General features: G+C 35.6%; 11 non-coding genes across 11 annotated transcripts; all 11 read right to left on the bottom strand.

The window, feature by feature from the left end:
- Positions 1–229: 229 nt before the first annotated feature.
- On the bottom strand, positions 230–303 carry TRNAT-UGU (transfer RNA threonine (anticodon UGU)). Its single transcript has one exon. It is a non-coding gene; the product is annotated as a tRNA-Thr (tRNA).
- An 832-nt stretch (positions 304–1,135) lies between these two features.
- On the bottom strand, positions 1,136–1,209 carry TRNAT-UGU (transfer RNA threonine (anticodon UGU)). Its single transcript has one exon. It is a non-coding gene; the product is annotated as a tRNA-Thr (tRNA).
- Positions 1,210–2,042: 833 nt separating this feature from the next.
- On the bottom strand, positions 2,043–2,116 carry TRNAT-UGU (transfer RNA threonine (anticodon UGU)). Its single transcript has one exon. It is a non-coding gene; the product is annotated as a tRNA-Thr (tRNA).
- Positions 2,117–2,497: 381 nt separating this feature from the next.
- Positions 2,498–2,571, bottom strand: TRNAT-UGU (transfer RNA threonine (anticodon UGU)). Its single transcript has one exon. It is a non-coding gene; the product is annotated as a tRNA-Thr (tRNA).
- A 1,284-nt stretch (positions 2,572–3,855) lies between these two features.
- On the bottom strand, positions 3,856–3,929 carry TRNAT-UGU (transfer RNA threonine (anticodon UGU)). The gene has a single exon. It is a non-coding gene; the product is annotated as a tRNA-Thr (tRNA).
- Positions 3,930–10,760: 6,831 nt separating this feature from the next.
- TRNAT-UGU (transfer RNA threonine (anticodon UGU)) lies at positions 10,761–10,834 on the bottom strand. Its single transcript has one exon. It is a non-coding gene; the product is annotated as a tRNA-Thr (tRNA).
- A 378-nt stretch (positions 10,835–11,212) lies between these two features.
- On the bottom strand, positions 11,213–11,286 carry TRNAT-UGU (transfer RNA threonine (anticodon UGU)). Its single transcript has one exon. It is a non-coding gene; the product is annotated as a tRNA-Thr (tRNA).
- Positions 11,287–12,118: 832 nt separating this feature from the next.
- Positions 12,119–12,192, bottom strand: TRNAT-UGU (transfer RNA threonine (anticodon UGU)). The gene has a single exon. It is a non-coding gene; the product is annotated as a tRNA-Thr (tRNA).
- Positions 12,193–13,025: 833 nt separating this feature from the next.
- On the bottom strand, positions 13,026–13,099 carry TRNAT-UGU (transfer RNA threonine (anticodon UGU)). Its single transcript has one exon. It is a non-coding gene; the product is annotated as a tRNA-Thr (tRNA).
- Positions 13,100–13,480: 381 nt separating this feature from the next.
- On the bottom strand, positions 13,481–13,554 carry TRNAT-UGU (transfer RNA threonine (anticodon UGU)). Its single transcript has one exon. It is a non-coding gene; the product is annotated as a tRNA-Thr (tRNA).
- Positions 13,555–14,838: 1,284 nt separating this feature from the next.
- On the bottom strand, positions 14,839–14,912 carry TRNAT-UGU (transfer RNA threonine (anticodon UGU)). Its single transcript has one exon. It is a non-coding gene; the product is annotated as a tRNA-Thr (tRNA).
- Between the last annotated feature and the right edge of the window lie 679 nt (positions 14,913–15,591).

The raw sequence follows: 15,591 nt of genomic DNA, 5'->3' as shown, positions 1-15,591 counted from the left end.
AATTGAGTAACCAAGTAATTTTTCAAGAGCATTATTTAAAAGGATAATGAGAAATTTGTAGAATAGTAAAAAAAACACTGCTATAACTTTTTTAAAGCTTCATCCCATCTTTCTTCCTTTTTAGCACTTAGAGCAGATTCTTAATCCCACTATTGCACTATCGTAGAGATCGATGTAGTACACAATTGAAATCCACATTTTGATGTTTAAAAGCTTTATTTGGAACAGATGGTACTGCTGAGATTTGAACTCAGGATCTCTTGTTTACAAGACAGGCGCTTTAACCAACTAAGCCACAACACCACAAGCTGATGAAAAGGACAGGAAAGCCAGTGAGGATTTAATCACTAATTAAAAATTTCAAGTGGTTAACTGAGCAAAACAACATTAAGCTTGTGTTCCATTCCATGCAGAGCATAATCATGGAATAAGATGTCGCTCTCAGTCTTGTCAATTGAGTAATCAAGTAATTTTTCAAGAGCATTATTTAAAAGTATAATGAGAAATTTGTAGAATAGTAAAAAAAACACTGCTGTAACTTTTTTAAAGCTTCATCCCATCTTTCTTCCTTTTTAGCACTTAGAGCAGAATCTTAATCCCACTATTGCACTATCGTAGAGATCGATGTTGTACACAATTGAAGTCCACATTTTGAGGTTTAAAAACTTTACTCGGAAAAGAAGGCAGTGCTGAGATTTAAACTCAAGATCTCCTGTTTACAAGACAGGCGCTTTAACTAACTAAGCCACAACACCACAAGCTGATGAGGAGAACAGGAAAGCCAGTGAGGATTTAATCACTAATTAAAAATTTCAAGTGGTTAACTGAGCAAAACAACATTAAGCTTGAGTAGTATTCCACGCAAAGCATAATTATGGAGTAAGATGTCGCTCTCAGTCTTGGCACTTGAGAACTCAAGTAATTTTTGAAGAGCATTATTTAAAAGGACAATGAGAAATTTGTAGAATAGTTAAAAAAAAAAACCGCTGTAACTTTTTTAAAACTTCATCCCATCTTTCTTCCTTTTTAGCACTTAGAGCAGATTCTTAATCCCACTATTGCACTATCGTAGAGATCAATGTTGTACACAATTGAAGTCCATATTTTGAGGTTTAAAAGATTTATTTGGAACAGTTGGCACTGCTGAGATTTGAACTCAGGATCTCCTGTTTACAAGACAGGCGCTTTAACCAACTAAGCCACAGCACCACAAGCTGATGAGGGGGACAGGAAAGCCAGGGAGGATTTAATAACTAATCAATAATTTCAAGTGGTTAACTGAGCAAAACAACATTAGGCTTGTGTAGTATTCCATGCAAAGCATAATCATGGAATAAGATGTCACTCTCAGTCTTGGCAATTGAGAAACCAAGTAATTTTTGAAGAGCATTATTTAAAAGGACAATGACAAATTTGTAGAATAGTAAAAAAAAAAACACTGCTGTAACTTTTTTAAAGCTTCATCCCATCTTTCTTCCTTTTTAGCACTTAGAGCAGATTCTTAATCCCACTATTGCACTATCGTAGAGATCGATGTTGTACACAATTGAAGTCCACATTTTGAGGTTTAAAAGCTTTACTCGGAAAAGAAGGCATTGCTGAGATTTGAGCTCAGTATCTTCTGTTTACAAGACAGGCGCTTTAACCAACTAAGCCACAGCACCACAAGCTGATGAGGAGGACAGGAAAGCCAGGGAGGATTTAATCACTAATTAAAAATTTTAAGTGGTTAACTGAGCAAAACAACATTAAGCTTGAGTTCCATTCCATGCAGAGCATAATCATGGAATAAGATGTCGCTCTCAGTCTTGTCAATTGAGTAACCAAGTAATTTTTCAAGAGCATTATTTAAAAGGATAATGAGAAATTTGTAGAATAGTAAAAAAAACCCTGCTGTAACTTTTTTAAAGCTTCATCCCATCTTTCTTCCTTTTTAGCACTTAGAGCAGATTCTTAATCCCACTATTGCACTATCGTAGAGATCGTTGTTGTATACAATTGAAATCCACATTTTGATGTTTAAAAGCTTTATTTGGAACAGATGGCACTGCTGAGATTTGAACTCAGGATCTCCTGTTTACAAGACAGGTGCTTTAACCAACTAAGCCACAGCACCACACGCTGATGAGTAGGACAGGAAGGCCAGTGACGATTTAATCACTAATTAAAAATTTCAAGCGTTTAACTGAGCAAAACAACATTAAGCTTGAGTTCCATTCCATGCAGAGCATAATCATGGAATAAGATGTCGCTCTCAGTCTTGTCAATTGAGTAACCAAGTAATTTTTCAAGAGCATTATTTAAAAGGATAATGAGAAATTTGTGGAATCGTAAAAAAAAAAACACTGCTGTAACTTTTTTAAAGCTTCATCCCATATTTCTTCCTTTTTAGCACTTAGAGGAGATTCTTAATCCCATTATTACACTATCGTAGAGATCGATGTTGTACACAATTGAAATCCACATTTTGATGTTTAAAAGATTTATTTGGAACAGTTGGCACTGCTGAGATTTGAACTCAGGATCTCCTGTTTACAAGACAGGCGCTTTAACCAACTAAGCCACAGCACCACAAGCTGACGAGGAGGACATGAAAGCCAGGGAGGACTTAAAAACTAATCAATAATTTCAAGTGCTTAACTGAGCAAAACAACATTAATCTTGTGTAGTATTCCATGCAAAGCATAATCATGGAATAAGATGTCGCTCTCAGTCTTGGCAATTGAGAAATCAAGGAATTTTTGAATAGCATTATTTAAAAGGACGAGAAATTTGTGGAATAGTAAAAAAAAAACACTGCTGTAACTTTTTTAAAACTTCATCACATATTTCTTCCTTTTTAGCACTTAGAGCAGATTCTTAATCTCACTATTGCACTATCATAGAGATCGATGGTATATACAATTGAAATCCACATTTTGATGTTTAAAAGCTTTATTTGGAAAAGAAGGCAGTGCTGAGATTTAAACTCAAGATCTCCTGTTTACAAGACAGGCGCTTTAACTAACTAAGCCACAGCACCACAAGCTGATGAGGAGGACAGGAAAGCCAGTGAGGATTTAATCACTAATTAAAAATTTCAAGTGGTTAACTGAGCAAAACAACATTAAGCTTGAGTAGTATTCCATGCAAAGCATAATCATGGAGTAAGATGTCGCTCTCAGTCTTGGAACTTGAGAAAGCAAGTAAGTTTTGAAGAGCATTATTTAAAAGGACAATGAGAAATTTGTAGAATAGCTAAAAAAACACTGCTGTAACTTTTTTAAAGCTTCATGCCATATTTCTTCATTTTTAGCACTTAGAGCAGATTCTTAATCCCACTATTGCACTATCGTAGAGATCGATGTTGTACACAATTGAAGTCCACATTTTGAGGTTTAAAAGCTTTACTCGGAAAAGAAGGCATTGCTGAGATTTGAGCTCAGTATCTTCTGTTTACAAGACAGGCGCTTTAACCAACTAAGCCACAGCACCACAAGCTGATGAGGGGGACAGGAAAGCCAGGGAGGATTTAATAACTAATCAATAATTTCAAGTGGTTAACTGAGCAAAACAAAATTAAGCTTGTGTAGTATTCCATGCAAAGCATAATCATGGAATAAGATGTCGCTCTCAGTCTTGGCAATTGAGAAACCAAGTAATTTTTGAAGAGCATTATTTAAAAGGAAAACGAGAAATTTGTGGAATAGTAAAAAAAAAAACGCTGCTGTAACTTTTTTAAAGCTTCATCCCATATTTCTTCCTTTTTAGCACTTAGAGCAGATTCTTAATCCCACTATTGCACTATCGTAGAGATCGATGTTGTATACAATTGAAATCCACATTTTGATGTTTAAAAGCTTTATTTGGAACAGATGGCACTGCTGAGATCTGAACTCAGGATCTCCTGTTTACAAGACAGGTACTTTAACCAACTAAGCCACAGCACCACAAGCTGATGAGGAGGACAGGAAGCCCGTGAGGATTTAATCACTAATTAAAAATTTCAAGTGGTTAACTGAGCAAAACAACATTAAGCTTGAGTTCCATTCCATGCAGAGCATAATCATGGAATAAGATGTCGCTCTCAGTCTTGTCAATTGAGTAACCAAGTAATTTTTCAAGAGCATTATTTAAAAGGATAATGAGAAATTTGTAGAATAGTAAAAAAAACACTGCTGTAACTTTTTTAAAGCTTCATCCCATCTTTCTTCCTTTTTAGCACTTAGAGCAGATTCTTAATCCCACTATTGCACTATCGTAGAGATCGATGTTGTACACAATTGAAATCCACATTTTGAGGTTTAAAAGCTTTACTCGGAAAAGAAGGCAGTGCTGAGATTTGAACTCAGAATCTCCTATTTACAAGACAGGCGCTTTAACTAACTAAGCCACAGCACCACAAACTGATGAGGAGCACAGGAAAGCCAGTGAGGATTTAATCACTAATTAAAAATTTCAAGTGGTTAACTGAGCAAAACAACATTAAGCTTGAGTAGTATTCCATGCAAAGCATAATCATGGAATAAGATGTCGCTCTCAGTCTTGGCAATTGAGAAACCAAGTAATTTTTGAAGAGCATTATTTAAAAGGACAATGACAAATTTGTAGAATAGTAAAAAAAAAACACTGATGTAACTTTTTTAAATCTTCATCCCATCTTTCTTCCTTTTTAGCACTTAGAGCAGATTCTTAATCCCACTATTGCACTATCGTAGAGATCAATGTTGTACACAATTGAAGTCCACATTTTGAGGTTTAAAAGCTGTACTTGGAAAAGAAGGCAGTGCTGAGATTTGAGCTCAGGATATTCTGTTTACAAGACAGGCACTTTAACTAACTAAGCCACAGCACCACAAGCTGATGAGGACAGGAAAGCCAGGGAGGATTTAATAACTAATCAATAATTTCAAGTGGTTAACAGAGCAAAACAACATTAAGCATGTGTAGTATTCCATGCAAAGCATAATCATGGAATAAGATGTCGCTCTCAGTCTTGGCAATTGAGAAACCAAGTAATTCTTGAAGAGCATTATTTAAAAGGACAATGAGAAATTTGTGGAATAGTAAAAAAAAAACACTGCTGTAACTTTTTTAAAGCTTCATCCCATATTTCTTCCTTATCAGCACTTAGAGCAGATTCTTAATCTCACTATTGCACTATAGTAGAGATCGATGTTGTACACAATTGAAATCCACATTTTGAGGTTTAAAAGCTTTACTCGGAAAAGAAGGCAGTGCTGAGATTAGAACTCAGGATCTCCTGTTTGCAAGACAGGCACTTTAACCAACTAAGCCACAACACCAAAACTTGCGAGAAGGACAGGAAAGCCAGTGACGATTTAATCACTAATTAAAAATTTCAAGCGTTTAACTGAGCAAAACAACATAAAGCTTGAACCAGCTGCTTTAACCAGCTAAGCCACAGCACCACAAGCTGATGATGAGGACAGGAAAGCCAGGGAGGATTTAATAACTAAAGAATAATTTCAAGTGGTTAACTGAGCAAAACAACATTAAGCTTGTGTAGTATTCCATGCAAAGCATAATCATGGAATAAGATGTCGCTCTCAGTCTTGGCAATTGAGAAACCAAGTAATTCTTGAAGAGCATTATTTAAAAGGACATTGAGAAATTTGTGGAATAGTAAAAAAAAAACACTGCTGTAACTTTTTTAAAGCTTCATCCCATATTTCTTCCTTATCAGCACTTAGAGCAGATTCTTAATCCCACTATTGCACTATAGTAGAGATCGATGTTGTACACAATTGAAATCCACATTTTGAGGTTTATAAGCTTTACTCGGAAAAGAAGGAAGTGCTGAGATTAGAAATCAGGATCTCCTATTTATAAGACAGGCACTTTAACCAACTAAGCCACAGCACCAAAAGCTGGTGAGAAGGACAGGAAAGCCAGTGATGATTTAATCACTAATTAAAAATTTCAAGCATTTAACTGAGCAAAACAACATAAAGCTTGAGTAGTATTTCATGCAAAGCATAATCATGGAATAAGATGTCGCTCTCAGTCTTGGCACTTGAGAAACCAAGTAATTTTTGAAGAGCATTATTTAAAAGGACAATGAGAAATTTGTAGAATATTAAAAAAACACTGCTGTAACTTTTTTAAAGCTTCATCCCATCTTTCTTCCTTTTTAGCACTTAGAGCAGATACTTAATCCCACTATTGCACTATCGTACAGATCGATGTTCTACAAAAATTGAAGTCAGCATTTTGAGGTTTAAAAGATTTACTCAGAAAAGAAAGCAGTGCTGAGATTTGAGCTCAGGATCTTCTGTTTACAAGACAGGCGCTTCAACCAACTAAGCCACAGCACCACAGGCTGATGAAGAGGACAGGAAAGCCAGGGAGGATTTAATAACTAATCAATAATTTCAAGTGGTTAACTGAGCAAAGCTACATTAAGCTTGTGTTCCATTCCATGCAGAGCATAATCATGGATTAAGATGTCGCTCTCAGTCTTGTCAATTGAGTAACCAAGTAATTTTTGAAGAGCATTATTTAAAAGGACAATGACAAATTTGTAGAATAGTAACAAAAAAAACCCTGCTGTAACTTTTTTAAAGCTTCATCCCATCTTTCTTCCTTTTTAGCCCTTACAACAGATTCTTAATCCCACTATTGCACTATCATAGAGATCGATGTTGTACACAATTGAAGTCCACATTTTGAGGTTGAAAAGCTTTACTCGGAAAAGAAATCAGCTCTGAGATTTGAACTCAGGATCTCCTGTTTACAAGACAGGCACTTTAACCAATTAAGCCACAGCACCACAAGCTGATGAGGAGTACAGGAAAGCTAGTGAGGATTTAATCACTAATTAAAAATTTCAAGTGGTTAACTGAGCAAAACAAAATTAAGCTTGAGTAATATTCCATGGAAAGCATAATCATGGAATAAGATGTCGCTCTCAGTCTTGGCACTTGAGAAACCAAGTAATTTTTGAAGAGCATTATTTAAAATGACAATGAGAAATTTGTAGAATAGTAAAAAAAACCCTGCTGTAACTTTTTTAAAGCTTCATCCCATCTTTCTTCCTTTTTAGCCCTTACAACAGATTCTTAATCCCACTATTGCACTATCATAGAGATCGATGTTGTACACAATTGAAGTCCACATTTTGAGGTTGAAAAGCTTTACTCGGAAAAGAAATCAGCTCTGAGATTTGAACTCAGGATCTCCTGTTTACAAGACAGGCACTTTAACCAATTAAGCCACAGCACCACAAGCTGATGAGGAGTACAGGAAAGCTAGTGAGGATTTAATCACTAATTAAAAATTTCAAGTGGTTAACTGAGCAAAACAAAATTAAGCTTGAGTAATATTCCATGGAAAGCATAATCATGGAATAAGATGTCGCTCTCAGTCTTGGCACTTGAGAAACCAAGTAATTTTTGAAGAGCATTATTTAAAATGACAATGAGAAATTTGTAGAATAGTAAAAAAAACACTGCTGTAACTTTTTTAAAGCTTCATCCCATCTTTCTTCCTTTTTAGCACTTAGAGCAGATTCTTAATCCCACTATTACACTATCGTAGAGATCGATGTTGTAGACAATTGAAGTCAGCATTTTGCGGTTTAAAAGCTTTACTTGGAAAAGAAGGCAGTGCTGAGATTTGAGCTCAGGATCTTCTGTTTACAAGACAAGCGCTTTAACCAACTAAGCCACAGCACCACAAGCTGATGAGGAAGACAGGAAAGCCAGGGAGGATTTAATAACTAATCAATAATTTCAAGTGGTTAACTGAGCAAAGCTACATTAGGCTTGAGTTTCATTCCATGCAGAGCATAATCATGGAATAAGATGACGCTCTCAGTCTTGTCAATTGAGTAACCAAGTAATTTTTGAAGAGCATTATTTAAAAGGACAATGACAAATTTGTAGAATAGTAAAAAAAAAATCCTGCTTTAACTTTTTTAATGCTTCATCCCATCTTTCTACCTTTTTAGCACTTACAGCAGATTCTTAATCCCACTATTGCACTATCGTAGAGATCGATGTTGTACATAATTGAAGTCCACATTTTGAGGTTTAAAAGCTTTACTCGGAAAAGAAATCAGTTCTGAGATTTGAACTCAAGATCTTCTGCTTACAAGACAAAAGCTTTAACCAATTAAGCCACAGCACCACATGCTGATGAGGAGTACAGGAAAGCCAGTGAGGATTTAATCACTAATTAAAAATTTCAAGTGGTTAACTGAGCAAAACAACATTAAGCTTGAGTAGTATTCCATGCAAAGCATAATCATGGAATAAGATGTCGCTCTCAGTCTTGGCACTTGAGAAACCAAGTAATTTTTGAAGAGCATTATTTAAAAGGACAATGAGAAATTTGTGGAATAGTAAAAAAAAAACACTGCTGTAACTTTTTTAAAGCTTCATCCCATCTTTCTTCCTTTTTAGGACTTAGAGCAGATTCTTAATCTCACTATTGCACTATCGTAGAGATCGATGTTGTACACAATTGAAGTCCAAATTTTGAGGTTTAAAAGATTTACTCGGAAAAGAAGGCAGTGCTGAGATTTGAACTCAGGATCTCCTGTTTACAAGATAGGCGCTTTAACCAACTAAGCCACAGCACCACAAGCTGATGAAGAGGACAGGAAAGCCAGTGAGGATTTAATCACTAAATAAAATTTCAAGTTATTAACAGAGCAAAACAACATTAAGCTTGAGTAGTATTCTATGCAAAGCATAATCATGGAATAAGATGTCGCTCTCAGTCTTGGCACTTGAGAAACCAAGTAATTTTTGAAGAGCATTATTTAAAAGGACAATGAGAAATTTGTAGAATAGTTAAAAAAAACACTGCTGTAACTTTTTTAAAGGTTCATCCCGTTTTTCTTCCTTTTTAGCACTTAGAGCAGATTCTTAATCCCACTATTGCACTTTCGTAGAGATCGATGTTGTACACAATTGAAGTCAGCATTTTGAGGTTTAAAAGCTTTACTTGGAAAAGAAAGCAGTGCTGAGATTTGAGCTCAGGATCTTCTGTTTACAAGACAGGCGCTTTAACCAACTAAGCCACAGCACCACAAGCTGATGAGGAGGACAGGAAAGCCAGGGAGGATTTAATAACTAATCAATAATTTCAAGTGGTTAACTGAGCAAAACAACATTAAGCTTGTGTAGTATTCCATGCAAAGCATAATCATGGAATAAGATGTCGCTCTCAGTCTTGGCAATTGAGAAACCAAGTAATTTTTGAAGAGCATTATTTAAAAGGACAATGAGAAATTTGTGGAATAGTAAAAAAAAACCACTGCTGTAACTTTTTTAAAGCTTCATCCCATATTTCTTCCTTTTTGGCACTTAGAGCAGATTCTTAATCCCACTATCGTAGAGATCGATGTTGTACACAATTGAAGTCCACATTTTGAGGTTTAAAAGCTTTACTCGGAAAAGAAGGCAGTGCTGAGATTTGAACTGAGGATCTCCTGTTTACAAGACAAGCGCTTTAACCAACTAAGCCACAGCACCACAAGCTGATGAGTAGGACAGGAGAGCCAGTGAGGATTTAATCACTAATTAAAAATTTCAAGCGTTTAACTGAGCAAAACAACATAAAGCTTGAGTTCCATTCCATGCAGAGCATAATCATGGAATAAGATGTCGCTCTCAGTCTTGGCAATTGAGAAACCAAGTAATTTTTGAAGAGCATTATTTAAAAGGACAATGAAAAATTTGTGGAATAGTAAAAAAAAACACTGCTGTAACTTTTTTAAATGTTCATCACGTCTTTCTTCCTTTTTAGCACTTAGAGCAGATTGTTAATCCCACTATTGCACTATCGTAGAGATCGATGTTGTACACAATTGAAGTTAGCATTTTGAGTTTTAAAAACTTTTCTCGCAAAAAAAGGCATTGCTGAGATTTGAGCTCAGGATCTTCTGTTTAAAACACAGGCGCTTTAACCAACTAAGCCACAGCACCACAAGCTGATGAGGAGGACAGGAAAGCCAGGGAGGATTTAACAACTAATCAATAATTTCAAGTGGTTAACTGAGCAAAACAACACTAAGCTTGTGTAGTATTCCATGCAAAGCATAATCATGGAATAAGATGTTGCTCTCAGTCTTGGCAATTGAGAAACCAAGTAATTTTTGAAGAGCATTATTTAAAAGGACAATGAGAAATTTGTGGCATAGTAAAAAAAACACTGCTGTAACTTTTTTAAAGCTTCATCCCATATTTCTTCCTTTTTAGCACTTAGAGCAGATTCTTAATCCCAATATTGTAGAGATCAATGTTATACACAATTGAAATCCACATTTTGAGGTTTAGAAGCTTAACTCGGAATAGAAGGCAGTGCTGAGATTAGAACTCAGGATCTCTTGTTTACAAGAAAGGCACTTTAACCAACTAAGCCACAGCACCACAAGCTGATGAGTAGGACAGGAAAGCCAGTGATGATTTAATCACTAATTAAAAATTTCAAGCGTTTAACTGAGCAAAACAACATAAAGCTTGAGTTCCATTCCATGCAGAGCATAATCATGGAATAAGATGTCGCTCTCAGTCTTGGCAATTGAGAAACCAAGTAATTTTTGAAGAGCATTATTTAAAAGGACAACGAGAAATTTGTGGAATAGTAAAAAAAAAAACACTGCTGTAACTTTTTTAAAGCTTCATCCCATCTTTCTTCCTTTTTAGCACTTAGAGCAGATTCTTAATCCCACTATTGCACTATCGTAGAGATCGATGGTGTATACAATTGAAATCCACATTTTGATGTTTAAAAGCTTTATTTGGAACAGATGGCACTGCTGAGATTTGAACTCAGGTTCTCCTGTTTACAAGACAGGCACTTTAACCAAATAAGCTACAGCACCACAAGCTGATGAGGAGGACAGGAAAGCCAGTGAGGATTTAATCACTAATTAAAAATTTTAAGTGGTTAACTGAGCAAAACAACATTAAGCTTGAGTTCCATTCCATGCAGAGCATAATCATGGAATAAGATGTCGCTCTCAGTATTGTCAATTGAGTAACCAAGTAATTTTTCAAGAGCATTATTTAAAAGGATAATGAGAAATTTGTAGAATAGTAAAAAAAACACTGCTATAACTTTTTTAAAGCTTCATCCCATCTTTCTTCCTTTTTAGCACTTAGAGCAGATTCTTAATCCCACTATTGCACTATCGTAGAGATCGATGTAGTACACAATTGAAATCCACATTTTGATGTTTAAAAGCTTTATTTGGAACAGATGGTACTGCTGAGATTTGAACTCAGGATCTCTTGTTTACAAGACAGGCGCTTTAACCAACTAAGCCACAACACCACAAGCTGATGAAAAGGACAGGAAAGCCAGTGAGGATTTAATCACTAATTAAAAATTTCAAGTGGTTAACTGAGCAAAACAACATTAAGCTTGTGTTCCATTCCATGCAGAGCATAATCATGGAATAAGATGTCGCTCTCAGTCTTGTCAATTGAGTAATCAAGTAATTTTTCAAGAGCATTATTTAAAAGTATAATGAGAAATTTGTAGAATAGTAAAAAAAACACTGCTGTAACTTTTTTAAAGCTTCATCCCATCTTTCTTCCTTTTTAGCACTTAGAGCAGAATCTTAATCCCACTATTGCACTATCGTAGAGATCGATGTTGTACACAATTGAAGTCCACATTTTGAGGTTTAAAAACTTTACTCGGAAAAGAAGGCAGTGCTGAGATTTAAACTCAAGATCTCCTGTTTACAAGACAGGCGCTTTAACTAACTAAGCCACAACACCACAAGCTGATGAGGAGAACAGGAAAGCCAGTGAGGATTTAATCACTAATTAAAAATTTCAAGTGGTTAACTGAGCAAAACAACATTAAGCTTGAGTAGTATTCCACGCAAAGCATAATTATGGAGTAAGATGTCGCTCTCAGTCTTGGCACTTGAGAACTCAAGTAATTTTTGAAGAGCATTATTTAAAAGGACAATGAGAAATTTGTAGAATAGTTAAAAAAAAAAACCGCTGTAACTTTTTTAAAACTTCATCCCATCTTTCTTCCTTTTTAGCACTTAGAGCAGATTCTTAATCCCACTATTGCACTATCGTAGAGATCAATGTTGTACACAATTGAAGTCCATATTTTGAGGTTTAAAAGATTTATTTGGAACAGTTGGCACTGCTGAGATTTGAACTCAGGATCTACTGTTTACAAGACAGGCGCTTTAACCAACTAAGCCACAGCACCACAAGCTGATGAGGGGGACAGGAAAGCCAGGGAGGATTTAATAACTAATCAATAATTTCAAGTGGTTAACTGAGCAAAACAACATTAGGCTTGTGTAGTATTCCATGCAAAGCATAATCATGGAATAAGATGTCACTCTCAGTCTTGGCAATTGAGAAACCAAGTAATTTTTGAAGAGCATTATTTAAAAGGACAATGACAAATTTGTAGAATAGTAAAAAAAAAAACACTGCTGTAACTTTTTTAAAGCTTCATCCCATCTTTCTTCCTTTTTAGCACTTAGAGCAGATTCTTAATCCCACTATTGCACTATCGTAGAGATCGATGTTGTACACAATTGAAGTCCACATTTTGAGGTTTAAAAGCTTTACTCGGAAAAGAAGGCATTGCTGAGATTTGAGCTCAGTATCTTCTGTTTACAAGACAGGCGCTTTAACCAACTAAGCCACAGCACCACAAGCTGATGAGGAGGACAGGAAAGCCAGGGAGGATTTAATCACTAATTAAAAATTTTAAGTGGTTAACTGAGCAAAACAACATTAAGCTTGAGTTCCATTCCATGCAGAGCATAATCATGGAATAAGATGTCGCTCTCAGTCTTGTCAATTGAGTAACCAAGTAATTTTTCAAGAGCATTATTTAAAAGGATAATGAGAAATTTGTAGAATAGTAAAAAAAACCCTGCTGTAACTTTTTTAAAGCTTCATCCCATCTTTCTTCCTTTTTAGCACTTAGAGCAGATTCTTAATCCCACTATTGCACTATCGTAGAGATCGTTGTTGTATACAATTGAAATCCACATTTTGATGTTTAAAAGCTTTATTTGGAACAGATGGCACTGCTGAGATTTGAACTCAGGATCTCCTGTTTACAAGACAGGTGCTTTAACCAACTAAGCCACAGCACCACAAGCTGATGAGTAGGACAGGAAGGCCAGTGACGATTTAATCACTAATTAAAAATTTCAAGCGTTTAACTGAGCAAAACAACATTAAGCTTGAGTTCCATTCCATGCAGAGCATAATCATGGAATAAGATGTCGCTCTCAGTCTTGTCAATTGAGTAACCAAGTAATTTTTCAAGAGCATTATTTAAAAGGATAATGAGAAATTTGTGGAATCGTAAAAAAAAAAACACTGCTGTAACTTTTTTAAAGCTTCATCCCATATTTCTTCCTTTTTAGCACTTAGAGGAGATTCTTAATCCCATTATTACACTATCGTAGAGATCGATGTTGTACACAATTGAAATCCACATTTTGATGTTTAAAAGATTTATTTGGAACAGTTGGCACTGCTGAGATTTGAACTCAGGATCTCCTGTTTACAAGACAGGCACTTTAACCAACTAAGCCACAGCACCACAAGCTGACGAGGAGGACATGAAAGCCAGGGAGGACTTAAAAACTAATCAATAATTTCAAGTGCTTAACTGAGCAAAACAACATTAATCTTGTGTAGTATTCCATGCAAAGCATAATCATGGAATAAGATGTCGCTCTCAGTCTTGGCAATTGAGAAATCAAGGAATTTTTGAATAGCATTATTTAAAAGGACGAGAAATTTGTGGAATAGTAAAAAAAAAACACTGCTGTAACTTTTTTAAAACTTCATCACATATTTCTTCCTTTTTAGCACTTAGAGCAGATTCTTAATCTCACTATTGCACTATCATAGAGATCGATGGTATATACAATTGAAATCCACATTTTGATGTTTAAAAGCTTTATTTGGAAAAGAAGGCAGTGCTGAGATTTAAACTCAAGATCTCCTGTTTACAAGACAGGCGCTTTAACTAACTAAGCCACAGCACCACAAGCTGATGAGGAGGACAGGAAAGCCAGTGAGGATTTAATCACTAATTAAAAATTTCAAGTGGTTAACTGAGCAAAACAACATTAAGCTTGAGTAGTATTCCATGCAAAGCATAATCATGGAGTAAGATGTCGCTCTCAGTCTTGGAACTTGAGAAAGCAAGTAAGTTTTGAAGAGCATTATTTAAAAGGACAATGAGAAATTTGTAGAATAGCTAAAAAAACACTGCTGTAACTTTTTTAAAGCTTCATGCCATATTTCTTCATTTTTAGCACTTAGAGCAGATTCTTAATCCCACTATTGCACTATCGTAGAGATCGATGTTGTACACAATTGAAGTCCACATTTTGAGGTTTAAAAGCTTTACTCGGAAAAGAAGGCATTGCTGAGATTTGAGCTCAGTATCTTCTGTTTACAAGACAGGCGCTTTAACCAACTAAGCCACAGCACCACAAGCTGATGAGGGGGACAGGAAAGCCAGGGAGGATTTAATAACTAATCAATAATTTCAAGTGGTTAACTGAGCAAAACAAAATTAAGCTTGTGTAGTATTCCATGCAAAGCATAATCATGGAATAAGATGTCGCTCTCAGTCTTGGCAATTGAGAAACCAAGTAATTTTTGAAGAGCATTATTTAAAAGGAAAACGAGAAATTTGTGGAATAGTAAAAAAAAAAACGCTGCTGTAACTTTTTTAAAGCTTCATCCCATATTTCTTCCTTTTTAGCACTTAGAGCAGATTCTTAATCCCACTATTGCACTATCGTAGAGATCGATGTTGTATACAATTGAAATCCACATTTTGATGTTTAAAAGCTTTATTTGGAACAGATGGCACTGCTGAGATCTGAACTCAGGATCTCCTGTTTACAAGACAGGTACTTTAACCAACTAAGCCACAGCACCACAAGCTGATGAGGAGGACAGGAAGCCCGTGAGGATTTAATCACTAATTAAAAATTTCAAGTGGTTAACTGAGCAAAACAACATTAAGCTTGAGTTCCATTCCATGCAGAGCATAATCATGGAATAAGATGTCGCTCTCAGTCTTGTCAATTGAGTAACCAAGTAATTTTTCAAGAGCATTATTTAAAAGGATAATGAGAAATTTGTAGAATAGTAAAAAAAACACTGCTGTAACTTTTTTAAAGCTTCATCCCATCTTTCTTCCTTTTTAGCACTTAGAGCAGATTCTTAATCCCACTATTGCACTATCGTAGAGATCGATGTTGTACACAATTGAAATCCACATTTTGAGGTTTAAAAGCTTTACTCGGAAAAGAAGGCAGTGCTGAGATTTGAACTCAGAATCTCCTATTTACAAGACAGGCGCTTTAACTAACTAAGCCACAGCACCACAAACTGATGAGGAGCACAGGAAAGCCAGTGAGGATTTAATCACTAATTAAAAATTTCAAGTGGTTAACTGAGCAAAACAACATTAAGCTTGAGTAGTATTCCATGCAAAGCATAATCATGGAATAAGATGTCGCTCTCAGTCTTGGCAATTGAGAAACCAAGTAATTTTTGAAGAGCATTATTTAAAAGGACAATGACAAATTTGTAGAATAGTAAAAAAAAAACA

Source organism: Phyllobates terribilis, unplaced genomic scaffold (genome assembly GCF_046119375.1).
Source record: "Phyllobates terribilis strain yellow unplaced genomic scaffold, ASM4611937v1 Scaffold_9__5_contigs__length_417890890, whole genome shotgun sequence".
NCBI classification, from domain to species: domain Eukaryota; kingdom Metazoa; phylum Chordata; class Amphibia; order Anura; family Dendrobatidae; genus Phyllobates; species Phyllobates terribilis.
This window is presented reverse-complemented; position numbering and strand designations above follow the sequence as displayed.